General features: G+C 38.7%; 1 protein-coding gene and 1 pseudogene across 1 annotated transcript in view; one reads left to right on the forward strand and one right to left on the reverse strand.

Annotated features, from left to right (window-relative positions):
- Positions 1-15,576, reverse strand: part of PTDSS1 (phosphatidylserine synthase 1) — a 69,651-nt gene that overhangs the window by 15,260 nt on the left and 38,815 nt on the right. The gene's annotated exons all lie outside the window — the stretch shown is intronic.
- LOC138160044 (large ribosomal subunit protein uL10 pseudogene) lies at positions 4,684-7,571 on the forward strand (annotated as a pseudogene).

Consider the following 15,576-nt stretch of genomic DNA (forward strand, 5'->3'; position numbering starts at 1 on the left):
GAGCACTGGCTCCAGTGTTGGGATGACCTGGAGATTGAATCCTGGGCTCAGACTCTCAGCACCACACCCAGAAATAACTGGCCGTGTAACCTTGAGCAAGTTACTTAACCCCGATTGCTTAAAAAAAAAAAAAATAGGGGAGATGGGGCATATAGGAGAAATCATTATGGAGAAGAGACCAGTCATCAAATTGCCTATTAGACACCTCAAACTGGATGTCCCATAGATATCTTAATCTTGACATATCTAAAACTGATTATCTTTCTCCCTTTCTAACCTTCACTATTACGGTTGAGGGTATCACCATCCGGCCAGTCTCCCAGGCTCCCAGCCTCGGCATCATCTCACTCTCTCTCACTCCTCATATCCAGTCTGTTTTCCAGGCCTGTGGATTTTACCCCGATACCATCTCCTTCTGCTTCCCCCTCTCTGACACTGCCACAACTCTGGTATAGGCCTTCACTGTCCTGCTGCTGGGTCTCTCCCTGCCTCAAGTCTCTCCCCTCTTCAGTCCATCCTCCACTGAGCTGCCACAGTGATTTTCCATGCTATTCCCCCATCAATCAACTCCAGTTGCTCCCTATCACCTCCGGGATCAAATATAAAATCCTCTCTTCGGCATTCAAAGTCCTTCATGACCTGCTACCCCCGCCCCTTCCAGTCTTCTTACACTATGTCCTTCACCAGGTAATCTTCACTCCAATGATACTGGCCTTGATGTTCCATCTCCTAACTGGGTATTTTCACCGGTTATCCCCCATGTACGAAATGTTCTCTTTCCTCAGCCCTACCTTCTGACTTCTCTGGATTCTTTCAAGTTCTACAGCTAAAATCCCACCTTCTACAGGAAGCCTTTCTTAATCCCTAGTAATTATAATACTTTCCCCCTGTTGATTAGCTCCGATTTACTGTTTATGTAGTTTTTTTTGTACATAGTTATTTTTATTCTGTCTCCCCTATTAGATAGTGAGCTCTTCAAGAACAAGGGTGGTTTTTTTTACCTTTCTTCGTATCTACAGAACTTAGCACAGTACCTGGCACATAGCGGGTACTTAGTAAGTGTTTAATGACTGACAGAACCAGGAAAAGTACTTAGAACTTGACTTAGATTTAGACAACTTTGGTTAAAATCTTGGTTTAAAGAGTTTAAAGAATCCTAGTATTTAGACTTGGTAGTGGTCCATGACTACTACCAAATCATTTTCATTCTCAAAGTATCCATATCCCTAAAATGGGAATACTCCTACTAATACCATCTACCTGCCTTTTCCCTTGTTGGAAGGAAACTGATTTTGCAAACTATAAAAATCCATCAGTAAGCATGTATTAAAAATTTATTATGTGCTAGGCACTGGAGATATGAAGAAAAAAAAAAGAAAGGCCCTACCATTAAGAGCATACAACACAGACACATAAAGTATACATAAATAATTTTTTTGGAAGTGGACTTCCTATGGCAGGTAACAGACAAAGGTAGTACAAGATAGCCAGACGGGGCTGGTTTACAATGTGCATCATCGGAGGGAACAACAAAATCAGTGAGGCTATAGAACCATTTGAATACTAAACGTTTTGGGAGGGCTGGGCCTGTAATTTCACTGGTATAAATAATTTCACTATAGAGTAGAAGAGACTCCATCTACCAGTTCAGAATGGTACCTTCTCTTAAAGCCTGTCCCCAACTCCTGAGGGTTATTAAGTGCCTTGCCCAGGGTCATACTACCAAGGAGACATGGCAGAGGCAAGGATCAAATTCAGGCCCCACTGATTTTCAGGTCTGTTCATTATGCCACGCTACCGCCCCACAAAAAACATAGATTTTTATACAAAATAAAAGGTTAACTTCAGAAGGGGTACAAAGGAACAAGGCAGGGGATGAAAAGGCATCTTTTTCTTCTCTTCTCTGGGGCCAACTCGTTCAAAGGTCATATATGGCAAGAAAAAAGAGAAGAATTGCTCACATAGCAGTAGATATACTTATCTACTGGGGATTTCCTGATATGGAATCCATCTTTCTAACCAGAAGAAAATAAGCATTTTTCACTTAAGGTAGTGGTAATATTAGTATCAAAAACATAAAACAACACTTAGGGTTATTGTTTCCAAACAGCACTTCAATGATTAAAAATTTCACAAATCATGGAACAAAAGAAAAAAATTATAACAGCAAATTAATATGAGTATTATTTATCCAAATGAACAACAATACGAAACAAAATAGGACCTGGAGAAACACCTCTGTTGGAAAGAGAAGCAGATAGTAAAGTGAAGATAGGGAGGAGAGATTATCAAGAAGGAAAGCATGAAGGGGTCAAAGGGGATGGAAATGATGAAAAAGTCACAGAAATTGAAAACTTTCAGTTGAGTGATGGAGAAAGAAGAGATCAGGAGGCCGCACCTGAGGACTGAGTAATGGGTGAAAAAAGCAGAAGCAGCTAATTTGCTTTACATAAGTTTGTCAGTGAAGAGCAAGATCAAACAGAAGTTAAAGTGGATAGCAAATCAAGGGAAGGGATTTATTTTTGTTTCAAAAAATGAAGAGAGATCCAAAATATTTTTATAGGCAGAAGAGAAAGACCCAATGGGGGAGAGATTATAGAAGCAAAAAAGAGAAGTGATGTTTGACTGAACAAAATCATGAAAGAAGGAGATCAAGGAAGTAGCTGGAAGAGGGTAATATAACAGGGGTTATATAGTCTTTCAGAAGCTGTGGTCTGGGAATCTAACCACTCTGAATAGCACTGTTTCTACAGAAAAATATATTCTACATTCCAAACTGAATTCAAAACTTTTGGAATATAATCTATTAAGAAAGCTAAAGGATGGGGCAGCTAGGTGGTGCAGTGAAGAGAGCATTGGCCCTGGAGTCAGGAGGACCTGAGTTCAAATTTGGCCTCAGACACTTAACACTTACTAGCCGTGTGACCTTGGGCAAGTCACTTAACCCCCATTGCCCTGCCTTCCCCCCCCCAAAGAAAAGAAAGAAAAAGGAAGAAAGGAAAGAAAGAAGGAAAGGAAAGAAAGAAAAGAAAGAAAGAAAGAAAGAAAGAAAGAAAGAAAGAAAGAAAGAAAGAAAGAAAGAAAGAAAGAAAGAAAGAAAGAAAGAAAGAAAGAGAAAGAAAGAAAGGAAGAAAGAAAGAAAGGAAGGAAGGAAAAGAAAAGAAAGACAGACTCTAGTGGGCAACTCTTTCTCTACTCACAGAGGTTGCTGTTTTCCCTACGCTCTTGAAGAGGACCATGACATCAGGGAGATGATTCCATGAGATGCAAGTGAATTGGATTTAAGTGAGGGAGGACTGTGCAAAGACACCAGCCTCATGTTACAAAACCTAACTGGAGAGGGAAACACTTACCCAAGGTCTCAGGTATTTGGGAGTGGAGCTCGGATTCAACCCAGGGCTTTGAACACTATCCCAGACCAATTTATCACACTTGAACTGAAAGCCAGGAGACCTAGACTCTTGGCTGTGGGACCTCAGTTGCCCCATCTTTAAACAAGAAGGTTTCTCTCAGCCCTGGTTTCTATGTGCTCAGAAACCCAAGTGGCTGAGAAAGCCAACTCGAGTCAATTTACAGAGGGAGTTAGACAAACGAGCAACCAGAGAGTGTGTTAGATTACAGAAATCCCTGGAAACAGCGGCCTGGTGCCCAGAAACAGGCCAGAAGGCCAAGGGTTCAGGCTGCCTATGGGGGCAAGTTTCTGGGACTCACAACTTATTCTGCTCCTTGTTTGAGTCCTTCAACAGTTCAGGCATTATTACCAATCTCCTTCATTTAAGGCTGACAAGGAAGAAGCTAGAAGAAAAGGCTGGGATGTTTCCCAGGTGAGGAAAACAAGAAGGGACTGTGACAGAAGACAATTAAATATAGATGGCACATTTTACTTTTTATTCAACTACTCTAACAAAACCAGCACAAGTACAGAGTAGTAGTTTACATTCTGAAGCCAAAACTTTCTCCTGTACACTAAATGAGTTTACTGCAGTTTTGCAAAAAAGGTGCTAGATCCAGATTTAAGAGGCCCTCGGTTTGAATTTCATCTCTGCCACTGATTTTCTGGGTAGCCCTGGGCAAGTCATGAACTTCTCTGGAAGTTTTCTCACTGGTAAAATGAGGGGCTTGGACTATACAACTACACAATGATTCACAATTAGACCTCTGAGGTTCCTACCAGTTCTAAGTCTTAGATCTTATGATACTAGTCAATAATTACTTCTGGAATGTTTACTATGTGCAAAGCACTGTGGTAGGTGCTCTATCAATATAAAGATGCATAAGACAGTACTATGCTTTCAAGAAGCATGTAATCTAGTGAAAGTGTAGCACCAGGGAAACAGCCAGGGCCTGCAGCCACTGGCATAAGAAGTCTGAGACAGAGTCCCTTCTACTCTGGCAGCAGAGATCAAAATTAAAAGGAAAATGTGCTCCCTAGTCTTACTCCCCCCCCAAAAAAAAATAGATGAGCAAAAAAAGAATCTGACTATACAAAATTATTATGGTGACAGGGAAGACCAAGACACAAACTCAGAAGAGAACAACAATGTCAAAACATCTCTGGGCAAAACTCCAAAGAAAAAGAGGAAGTCATTTTAAGCCCAGAAAGAATTCACTGAAGAGCTCAAAAGGAGCTGAAAAATCATATGAGGTTAAAAAACGGGGAAAAGAATCAAGAGTGATGCAAGAGAATTATGAAAAAAGACTTAGCTTGGAAAAATGCTTAAAAAGCAGAAATGGGGTCTCTCCCCAGGCGTCCTTGTGTGAGTGACATTGTCTTTAAACCTTGCGTGGCAATCCCTGAAGCACCTTTGAGATGCACAGGGAAGACAGAGTTACCTAGAAATCCACTTACTTCCTCAAGCTCATCCAACTTTTGGATGTTTATCCAAAATGCTTCACTGTGGGAGCAAACAATGTGGGCTCCAAGCAGATCCAGATATCCCCACCATGGGAAGGCTGTAGTATTGATGGGAAAAAACACCATCATGTAAAAAGCCATTCATGGGCATTTGTAGAACAATCCTATCCTGGAGAAACTGCTGCCTCATATTTGGGGGAACATGGGTTTTGTATTCACCAAGGAAGATCTGACTGAGATTAGGGATATGCTTCTGGCCAATAAGGTGCCAGCTGCTGCCTGGGCCAGTGTCATCAACCCACGTGATGTCACTGTGCTAGCCCAGAACACCTGTCTGGCTGCTGAGAAGACTTTCTTCTTCCAGGATCTGGGTATCACCACCAAGATTTCCAGGGGCACCAATGAAATCTTTAGTGATGTACAGCTGATTAAGACTAGAGACAAAGTGGGTGCCAACAATATCACCTTGTTGAACATGCTGAACATCTCCCCATTCTCCTTTGGGCTGATCATTTAGCAGGTGTTTGACAATGGTAGCATCTACAACCTTGAAGTGCTGGACATCACGGAGGAGATTTTGCACCTTTGGTTCTTAGAGAGTCTGTAACATTGCCAGCATCTATCTGCAGATTGGCTACCCAACTGTTGCATCAGTACCCCACTCGATCATCAATGGGTACAAGTGGGTCTTGGCTGTAGCTGTGGAAACTGAGTACACTTTCCCACTTGCTTAAAAGGTAAAGGCAATGGTCATCCCTGTATCTGCTGCTGCAGCTGTTGTTGCTCTGGCCAAGGCGGAAGCCAAGGAAGAATTGGAGGAGTCTGATGAAGACATGGGATTTGATCTATTTGATTAGCCCATAGGAAACAGCTATTTCAGTCAGTTTATTTGTGAAACAATGAAATAAAAGTGCTCATTTGTCCTCCCCCCCAAAAAAGTAGAATTGGTCAAATGAAAAAGGAGACACCAAAACTCACCAAAGAAAACAACTCCTTAAAGAGTACATTTGGCCACATGGAAAAGAAAACACAAAAGCTAACTGAGGAAAACAACACCTTAAAAGTCAGAATTGGGTAAGTGGCAAAGCTACTGACTCTATGAGACATCATAAATCAATCAAACAAATTCAAAAGAATGAAAAAATGGAAGAAAATGTAAAATACCTCATGGGAAAAACAACTGACCTGGAAAATAGATCTAGGAAAGCCAATATCAGCATCACTGGACTACCTGAAAGCCATAATCAAAAGGAGGATCTAGACAGCACCTTTCAAGAAATTATTGAGGAAAATTGCCCTGATGTCCTGGAAGAAGAGGGCAAAATAGGCACTTAAAGAGTTCACCAATCACCTCAGGAAAGAGATCCCAAAATAAAAACCCCAAAGAACATTACAGCTAAACTTCAGAATTAGCAGGTCAAGGAAAATATACTCTAAGTGGCCAGAAAGAAACAATTCAAATATCAAGGAGTCACAATCAGGAACACACAAGACTTGGCAGCTGCAACATTAAAGAATCAGAGATCATGGAACATGATATTTCGGAGGGCAAAGGAGCTAGGACTATAGCCAAGAATCACTTACTTGGCAAAGTTAAGCTTAATATATCAAGGTGAAAAATGGTCATTCAATGAAATAGAAGAATTTCAAGTTTCCATAAGGAGAAGACCAGAATTAAACCAAGAAATCTGATCTCTAATATCAAGACTCAAAAGAAACATAAACTGGTAAAAATGGAAAAGAAAACATAAAGAATTCAACAGAGCTAAGCTGTTTACATCCCTACACAGGAAGATACTTGTAACTCTTAAAAATTGTATCACAGTACAGTAAGAAGGAATATATATATATATATAGACAGAGGGTACAGGTATATTTGAGAATTTAATATTTTAATTTGAGAGAATGACATAAAAAATTAAGGAATAGAAAAGAAGATGACATAAAAAACTTAAGGAATAAGAAAGAGGAATACAATAGGTGCAGAAGGAAGAGAAACGCAGAATGGGGTAAGTTATCTCACATGAAGGGGTGAGAAAGACCTATTATAGACGAGGGGAAGGCGAGGGGAATTGTTTAAACCTTATGCTCATCAGTATTGGCTCAAAGAGGGAATAATATACAGTAAGATGAATACAGAAATCTATCTTACCTAATAGGGAAGTAGAAGGTATGGAGATTAAGTAAAGGTGGTAGGGTGGGGACTGACAGAATGGAGGGCAGATCAAGAGAGATAGCAAACAGAAGCAAAACACTCATGATGTGGAAAAGGGTGAAATGAGAGAGAGTACAAACAGGAGGAAGAAGAGGATGGTGGGAAATACACAGGTAATAATCATAACTGTGAGTGTGAATGGGATGAACTCTCCCATAAAACAGAAGGAGATAGCGGAGTGGATAAAAAACCAGAATCCTCCAATATATTGTTTATAAGAAACACACTTGAAGCAGAGAGACACACATAAAGTAAAGGTAAAGGGCTGAATCAGAATATGTTATGCTTCAGCTGAAGTAAAAAAGCTAAACAAACACAAAAAAACAGGTATAGCAATCCTGATCTCAGAAAAAGTAAAAGAAAAATTAAAAGAGATAAGGAAGGAAATTACATCTTACTAAAAGATACGACAGACAATGAAGCTATCAAATTAGAAGAGCAAGGCTACTTGTCAGATCTATGGAGAGGGGAAGAATTCATGACCAAACAAGATAGAAAGCATTATGAAATGCAGAATAGATAATTTTAATATTAAACTGAAAAGCTTCTGTATAAACAAGATCAAATGCAATCAAGATAAAAAAAAACAGAAAGCTGGGAAACAATCTTTATATCAAGTATCTCTGATAAAGGCCTCATTTCTCAAAAATATAGAGAATGGAGTCAAATTTATGGGAATACAAGCCATGCCCCAACTGATATGGTCAAAGGATACCGTGTTTCCCCGATAATAAGACACTGTCTTATTAATTTTTTTGGACAGAAAAACACCAGAGGGCTTATTTTCAGGGGAGGGCTTATTTTAATGAACATTGACAGCAATTTTAATAAACAGGTAAATGTGAACAAAAAAATGTACCTTTATTCAATAAGCAAATCACTGGGGAAGAACAGGATGACGCACTCACTGCTGCAGCTCTGACTGGATGCAGCTCGGAGTGTGGCGTGCGTTTCACGGGGGGGACGGTGCATACAGAGGGTACTGTAATGTAGCGTGTAGTGCAGGGGATCACCTTCACTACAGTAGCAATCTCAATAGGGCTTATTTTCGGGGGAGGGCTTATTTTAGAGGAATCTTACACAGTAAGGGGAGGGCTTATTTTTGGGATAGGTCTTATTATCGGGGAAACACGGTATGAACAGGCGGTTTTTAGATGAAGAAACCAAAGCTATCTATAGGCATACAAAGTGCTCTAAATCACTTTTGATTAGAGAAAAAACTTTGAAATTAGATTAGAGAAATAAATTTGATTAGAGAAACAACTCTGAAATAGATTAAAACAACTCTGAAATACCACCTAATGCCAATCTGATTGGCTAATATAGCAAAAAAGGAAAATAATAAATGTTAAAGAGAATGTGGGGAAACTGGGACACTAATGCACTGTTGGTAGAGTTGTGAACTGATCCAACCATTCTGGAGAGCAATTTGGAACTATGCCAAAGGGCAACCAAACTGCATATCCTTTGATCCAGCAATACCACTACTAGATCAGTATTGCAAAGAGATCATAAAAAAAAAGGAAAAGGACCTACAACATGCAAAAACATTTCTGGCAGCCCTATTCATGGTGGCAAAATGTTGGAAATTGAGGGATTGCCCATTAGTTGGGGAATGGCTGAACAAGCTGTGGTATATGAATGTAATGGAATGCTATTGTGCAATAAGAAATAATGAACAGGCATATTTCAGGAAAACCTGGAAAGACTTCTATAAACTAATGTAAAGTGAAATGAGCAGAACCAGGAAAACACTACTCAGTATTCACAACATCATATGATGATCAACTATGAATGACTCAGCTTTTCTCAGCAACATAATGACCCAATACAAGAACAGAGGACTTGTGAAGGAAAATGCTATCCATATCCAGATAAAGAACTGATGGACTCTGAAGGCAGATCAAAACATATTTTTGTCACTTACTTTATTCTTTCTTATGGTTTTTTTTTCCTTTTTAATCTGTTTCTTCTTCCACAACCATGATGAATATAGAAATATGTTTTATATGATAGTATATGTATAAACTATATCAAACTGCCTGCTGTTTTCAGAAGAGGGTAGGGGAGGGAGAAAAATTTGGAACTCAAAATCTTGTAAAAATGAATGCTAAAAATTTTCTTGCTATGTAACTGCAGGAAAAAAATAAAATACTATCTAAAGCAAAAAAAAAAAAGCTGTACATAGCTTAATCTTAGGGCTTGGCCCATACAATGCATTTATGTCATATAATAGTAAACTCCTTTTTGTATCTCAAACACACACACGCACGCGCACACACACACACACACACACACACACAAACACACACACACACAATACTGCACAGGAACCTGGAATGTAAGATCTATATGAACCAAAGTAAGCTGGATGTGGTCAAACAGGAGATGAAAAGATTAAATACTGACATCTTGGGTGTCAGGAATTTAAATGGATGGAAATCAGTGAGTTTAATTCAGTTGATCACTGTATATGCTACAGAGGGCAAGAATCTCTTAGAAGAAATCAAATAGTCCTTACAGTTATAAAAGGGTGAGAAAAGCATACTGTAGTATAATCTCAAAAATGACCAAATGATATCTATTTGAATCCAAGGCAAACCATGTCTATGCTTCAACACCTGATGTTGATAAAGGCCAACATTGATCAATTCTATGAAGACCAATTATCTTTTAGAAATAACCACAAAAAGGGGAGCTAGGTGGCTCAGTGAATAGAGCACCAGTTCTGGAGTTAGGAGGACCTGAGTTCAAATTTAGCTTCAGGCATTTAACACTTACTAGCCATGTAACTTTGGGCAAGGCACTTAACCCCAATTGCCCCGCCTTCCCTCCTCCAAAAAAAAAAAAAAGCAAAGAAATAACAACAAAAAAAGAATGTGACACATTCATCCTAGGAGACTGGAATGCTAAAGTAGGAAATCAAAAGATAATTAGAAAAATAGGTGAGTTTAGCCTTAGAGTACAAAATGAAAAGCAGGGCAGAGACTAACAGAGTTTTGTCAAGACAACTTGCTGGTCATAACAAACTTTTCTTTTCCAACAACCCAAAAGGCAACTCTACACATAGACATCATCAAATGGTCAACATAAAAATTAGACTGATTATATGTTTTGCAGCCAAATGTAGAGAAGCTCTAAACAGTCAGTTAAAACAAGACCAGGCGCTGTTTGTGGCTCAGATCATGAGCTTTTTATTGCAAAATTCGAAATTAAATTTAGGAGAGTAGGGAAAACTATCTGATCATATAGGTATAACCTAAGTAATATCCCTTATGAATAGGAAGTAGAAATGATGAATAGAGTTAAGGGATTAGATCTGGTAGACAGAGAGCTTGAAGAACTATGAACAGGGGTTCTCAATATTGTACAGGATGCAGCAATAAAAGAACACTTCAAAGAAAAAGAAGAGACAAGGAAGCAAAACAGCTATCTAATAAGGCTTTACAAACAGCAGAGGAAAGAAGGCAAGTGAAACATAAAGGAGAAATAATGGAAAGATATACTCAACTGAATGTAAAATCCTAGAGAATTGCAGGAAGAGATAAAAAGGCTTTCTTAAATGAGCAATACAAAGAAATATAAGAAAAGAGAATGAGAAAGATCTCTTTGAGAAAACTAGCGCTATGAGGTGGCAAGAATACACAAAATAACTATACAAGTAAGATCTTTACCTCATTGATAACCTTGATGGTTATTACTCTAGAGCCAAACAACTTGGAGAATGAAGTCAGCTGGACCTTAGGAAACACTGATAACAATAAGGCTAGTGGAGGTGATAGAATTCCAACAAAGCTATTTAAGATGTTCAAAGATTATGCTGTTAAAGTGTTGTATTCACTATGACAGCAAATTTGGAAAATACAAAGTGGACAATGGATTGGAAATCATCAGTTTATCTCCTAGTCCTAAAGAAGAGCAATGCCAAGGAATGTTCAAATTACTGAACAACTGTACTCATTTCACATGGTTATGCTTAAGATTCTCCAAGCTAGGTTTCAGCAATATGAGAACTGAGAATGACCAGAAAAGCAAGCTGGTTTTCAAAGAGGCAGAGGAACTAGAGACCAAATTGCTAACATTCATTGGATTATGAAGAAAGTAGAGGAGTTCCAGAAAAACATCTACTTCTGCTTCATTGACTACATTAAAGCCTGTGACTGTGGATCACAACAAAATGTGGCCAAGTCCTCAAAGAGACGGAAGCATAACATCAACTTACTTGTCTCCTGAGGAATCTGTATTCGGGTCAAGAAGCAAGTGTGAACATGGAACAACTGACTGGTTTAAGACTGAAAAAAAGAGTACAAGGCTGTACACTGTCACCTTATTTAATTTATATGCAGAGTACATCACTTGAAATGCCAGGCTGGATGAATCAAAAGTTAGAATCAAGGTTGCCAGGAGAAATATCAATAATATCAGACATGCGGATGATACGACTGATGGCAGAAAGTGAATATGAATTAAGAAAAATCTTGACGAAGGTGAAAGAGAGTGTAAAAGCTGGCTTGAAGCTTAACATTAAAACAACAACAAAAAACTAACATCTTGGCAACTGGTCCCATCACTTCCTAGCAAATAGAAGGAGGAGAAATGTTAACAGTCATCACTGCAGATGGTGATTGCAGCCATGAAATTAAAAGATACTTGCTCCTTGGAAGAAAACCTATGACAAATCTGGACAGCATACTAAAAAGGAGAGACAACACCTTGCCAACAAAGTTAAGTATAGTCAAAGCTATGTTTTTTCCAGTAATAATGTATGGCTATGAGAGTTGCACTATAAGGAAAGCTGAGCAGAGCAGAACTGACACTTCTGAATTGTGGTGCTAGAGAAGACTTTTCAGAGTCCCTTGGATAGAGATCAAATTAGTAAATGATCGAGAAAAACCCTGATGTTGATTAAGACTGAAGGCAAAAGGAAAAGATGAGGGCAGAGGATGAGATGGATTGATAGTATCACGGAAACAAAAAAGCTGAACTTGGACAGACTTTGAGAGGCAGTGGAAGATGGAAGGACTTGGAGTTCTAAAGTTTATGCCCACAGAGGTTCCCAAATTGGGCTATACTGCCCCCTGAGGGTGGGAGCAGTAGTAGCCTCAGTACTAGGTAGTACAATTGGGGGCTTTGATAAAAATAAGGGGGCAGTGGAAGCATAAGGAAAGAAGAGAAGATAAAATTTTGAAAAATTGTCTGTACATGTTTCATCTGTTGTGTTACAGAGTTAGTCAGTGATTATATTATTTTCAAAATAAACACAAAATGCAAGTCATAACCAATCAAGTCAGCAGACAGGTCTTAACAATCAAAGGTTGGCAGGTTAGTGTTTCGTTAGGTGCATTGTCAGAAAGTCTAGCATGCATCAGCAGGAATGTGTGCATGTAATGACTTGTTTACAATACAATACTATATGGCTACATGATGCAATATTGCATCATCAAAATTTCAAAGCAGGAACAAACCCACAAATTTATAATAAATGATTAATTTTAAGATGTATCATTTAAAAAAATTATATTTTTTTGAAATGACAATTTTTTTTTAAATTAAAGATTTAAAGAAAGTAGATTTCCAGGGGAGTACTAATTTTTTTTTAAGGGGGCAGTAGGCCAAACGGGAACCTCTTGAGGTCACAGAGAGTTGGCCATGACAAATGAGTTGGACAGGACTGAATGACTGAACACACTACCTGTTACCCGAGTTCCCAATACTAATGAAATTACACGTCTAATCCCTATCTCTATTCTACTCTCTTGGCAGGAAATAAGATAATACATTAAATGCTCTGCAAACATTAAAGCACTATATACAGGTCAGCTTTTTGTGGACTAGGACACTAGCACAAGGAGGGAGGGGGAATGTGAAACCCTGATACTCTACACCAAAGCCAAAGTGGTGTGGATCAGACCTGGGACAATTTGAATTAACTTTACTACTAGGTAGATTGATATGGAAGCCAGCAAAGAGGATATAAAAACAGGGTTAAAGCCATTGGCAGAAAGCCCTGGAGGCCACCCCCAGGAACTTTCCTGACCATTGATTTTAGCCTCCTTGCTTTTACCTTCTTAGACTCCTACTTTGACCTGGAGGCTGTTGGTTGTGTTTTTATTTAGCTGAAGCCTATGGCTCCTAGTGATCCATCATACCTGGAGAATCATTGTTTTTACTTACTTCACAGGATTATTGTGAAGCTCACAAAAGATAATGTGTGCAAAGCACTATATGTATGATTGTCAAGCCCTGTTATTATTTTTATTAATGAAGTCAATTTTCTTCTCTTGAAGGCAGGAAAGTTCAAGTATGTGGTATGGGATGGGGTAGTGGGGTAGGTGGCTGAAGACTATAGTAGGGAGGGCAAATGAAGAAGAGCAAGGCAAAGATATTCCCATGAATTCCACAGAACTGAAGTAACACTTTAAAACAGAAGCAAGCAGAACAAACTTCTGCACCGTATCTTCATATTCCCTGGCAGGGTTTCCAAGCCTGGAATGGGGTCCTGTCTCCACTGCTTAGGGAAAATATGTAAGTGTAAAAACTTGAAAAGCATAGCAATCTGGCATGAATTTAAAGACCACCATGCAGTCTTAAAAAATGTAACTGTAACAACAAATACGTAGCCTAAACATTGTTAAAGAAACGTCCAGAGAAGAGGAAAAGTCATAATTTAAATGAAGAACTTCTATCACTACAGACAATGAATTCCAATGGCATCCTTGTTTTTCCAGAAACTCCTTAGAAAAAAGTCAGATATTGAGGCAAAAATAACATTGTAAGCACAAGGATACATTTTAGTTTAAGAATGTCACAAAAGGGAAGAAAATATAAAAGGAAGGAAAAGGAGATTAAAGAAAGAAACTATCAAAATACATTTAACACTAATAAAATAATGTGGACTACAGGGAGACTAGTTTAAGGTTTAGATTAAATAATAAGAGTCCGAATGAGGAAAGGGTCTTTTGAGGGATCTATGCCCCCTAAACAGAGGAAGAAGCTAGTGTTATCAGGACACATGCTTCTTTATCTCTAGCAGTCCAAGGAATGGTTTTGAACAGAAGGAGTTAGGCTGACCCTTGTATAGTCTGTCCTCCAGAAAAAGGAGGGGAGGTGGGAAGAGATACTAGTGTTATTTTATTTGTGGGGTTTTTTTTTTTTGCCTTTTCTGGAGGGCAGTTGGGGTTAAGTGACTTGCCCAAGGTCACATGGCCAGTTTTTTTTTGTGTTCCGTGTCTGAGGCCACATTTGAACTCAGGTCCTCCTGACTCCAGGGCCGGTGCTCTATTCACTGTGCCACCTAGCTGCCCCTGCTGGTGTTATTTTACAATAACAAATATATATATAACTGCTGGTGTTATTTTAAAATAATTTTCCAGCAAGAAGGCACAAGCTTCTCAAAGAACTTTCTACAAAATTACTGACTGATATCATTCTTACTACTTCCCTATAAAGTAGCCTTGCCATTTTTTGGCTGTCTAAATGAAGCACCTTTCCATATTTCCTTTGCCTTCAATGTTGAAAAGACTCAGTCTAGTGGAAAATACTAAAGAATTATCACTCTGTAGCTGTATGGATCCTGGAGTGAGTTTTTAATTGAGAATGGGAAATATATGTATGAAGATATTTAAAACTGTGATGAAAATGAGGTCAAGGGAAGGGAGACCACTGTCAGGTATCACTTGGATCTAAAACAAGTTAGCAAGTAGGTTTTTGGAATTATTCCTTTCTACTGAACAAAATGATTCCTGATATAGGGACATTTTCCTTTGTTTAGTGGATCAGCAGTCTGAGGCAAAAAGTGGAATTTCCTTTTTTAGCTCAGGCACTCAACAAAGGGAACCTAATCCATCACTCCCTCTTAAGCAGCTTTTTCTTCAGGGAAGGAAATCAGCTTATGCTGAGAATTTGTAAAACAAAACAAAAACAATCCCCCCCCCAAAAAAAAGCATAAAAGTGGTCCTTTGTTTCTGGGGGACTTGGCTGCTAGAATTTTGACACAGACTTGTTGAAAGAATTGAAAAAAAAATCTAGACATGCAATCTTACTTGGACATCAGAAAACTGACCTTCAGAACTGGCTAGTATCTCAGAATTTGGAGCAGTACACAGCATTTTTATCACTCTAAAGATGTTTTCTTTCTTTTCAGAGAAAGGGGTAAGTATTTATGATGTCTGAAGGTGAAAGGAGTTACTGCTTCTTTAGGGGCCAGCACCTTTTACTGAACACTCTGACTGGACACAACTGGACAATACACTACAGCTTTCTATGTGTGGAAATTTTCCTTTTTAAATCACCTCCACCACTGAAAAGTAAGGTCTTAGGAGAAACTACCACTTTCTTGGGAAGAAAATTCCAAGGACTAGGGATGACCCTATTTCCATCTTGGATTAAACAGAGTTATTTACAATACACAGTGTTTTGCAGAAAATGGGAAGTCTGGAAAGGCTGATTTGATGTTGCTGATCTATCTATCTATCTATCTATCTATCTATCTATCTATCTATCTATC

This window comes from Petaurus breviceps, unplaced genomic scaffold (assembly GCF_028583685.1).
Source record: "Petaurus breviceps papuanus isolate PSGF00001 unplaced genomic scaffold, PetGlider_PUasm1.0 179, whole genome shotgun sequence".
NCBI classification, from domain to species: Eukaryota; Metazoa; Chordata; class Mammalia; order Diprotodontia; family Petauridae; genus Petaurus; species Petaurus breviceps.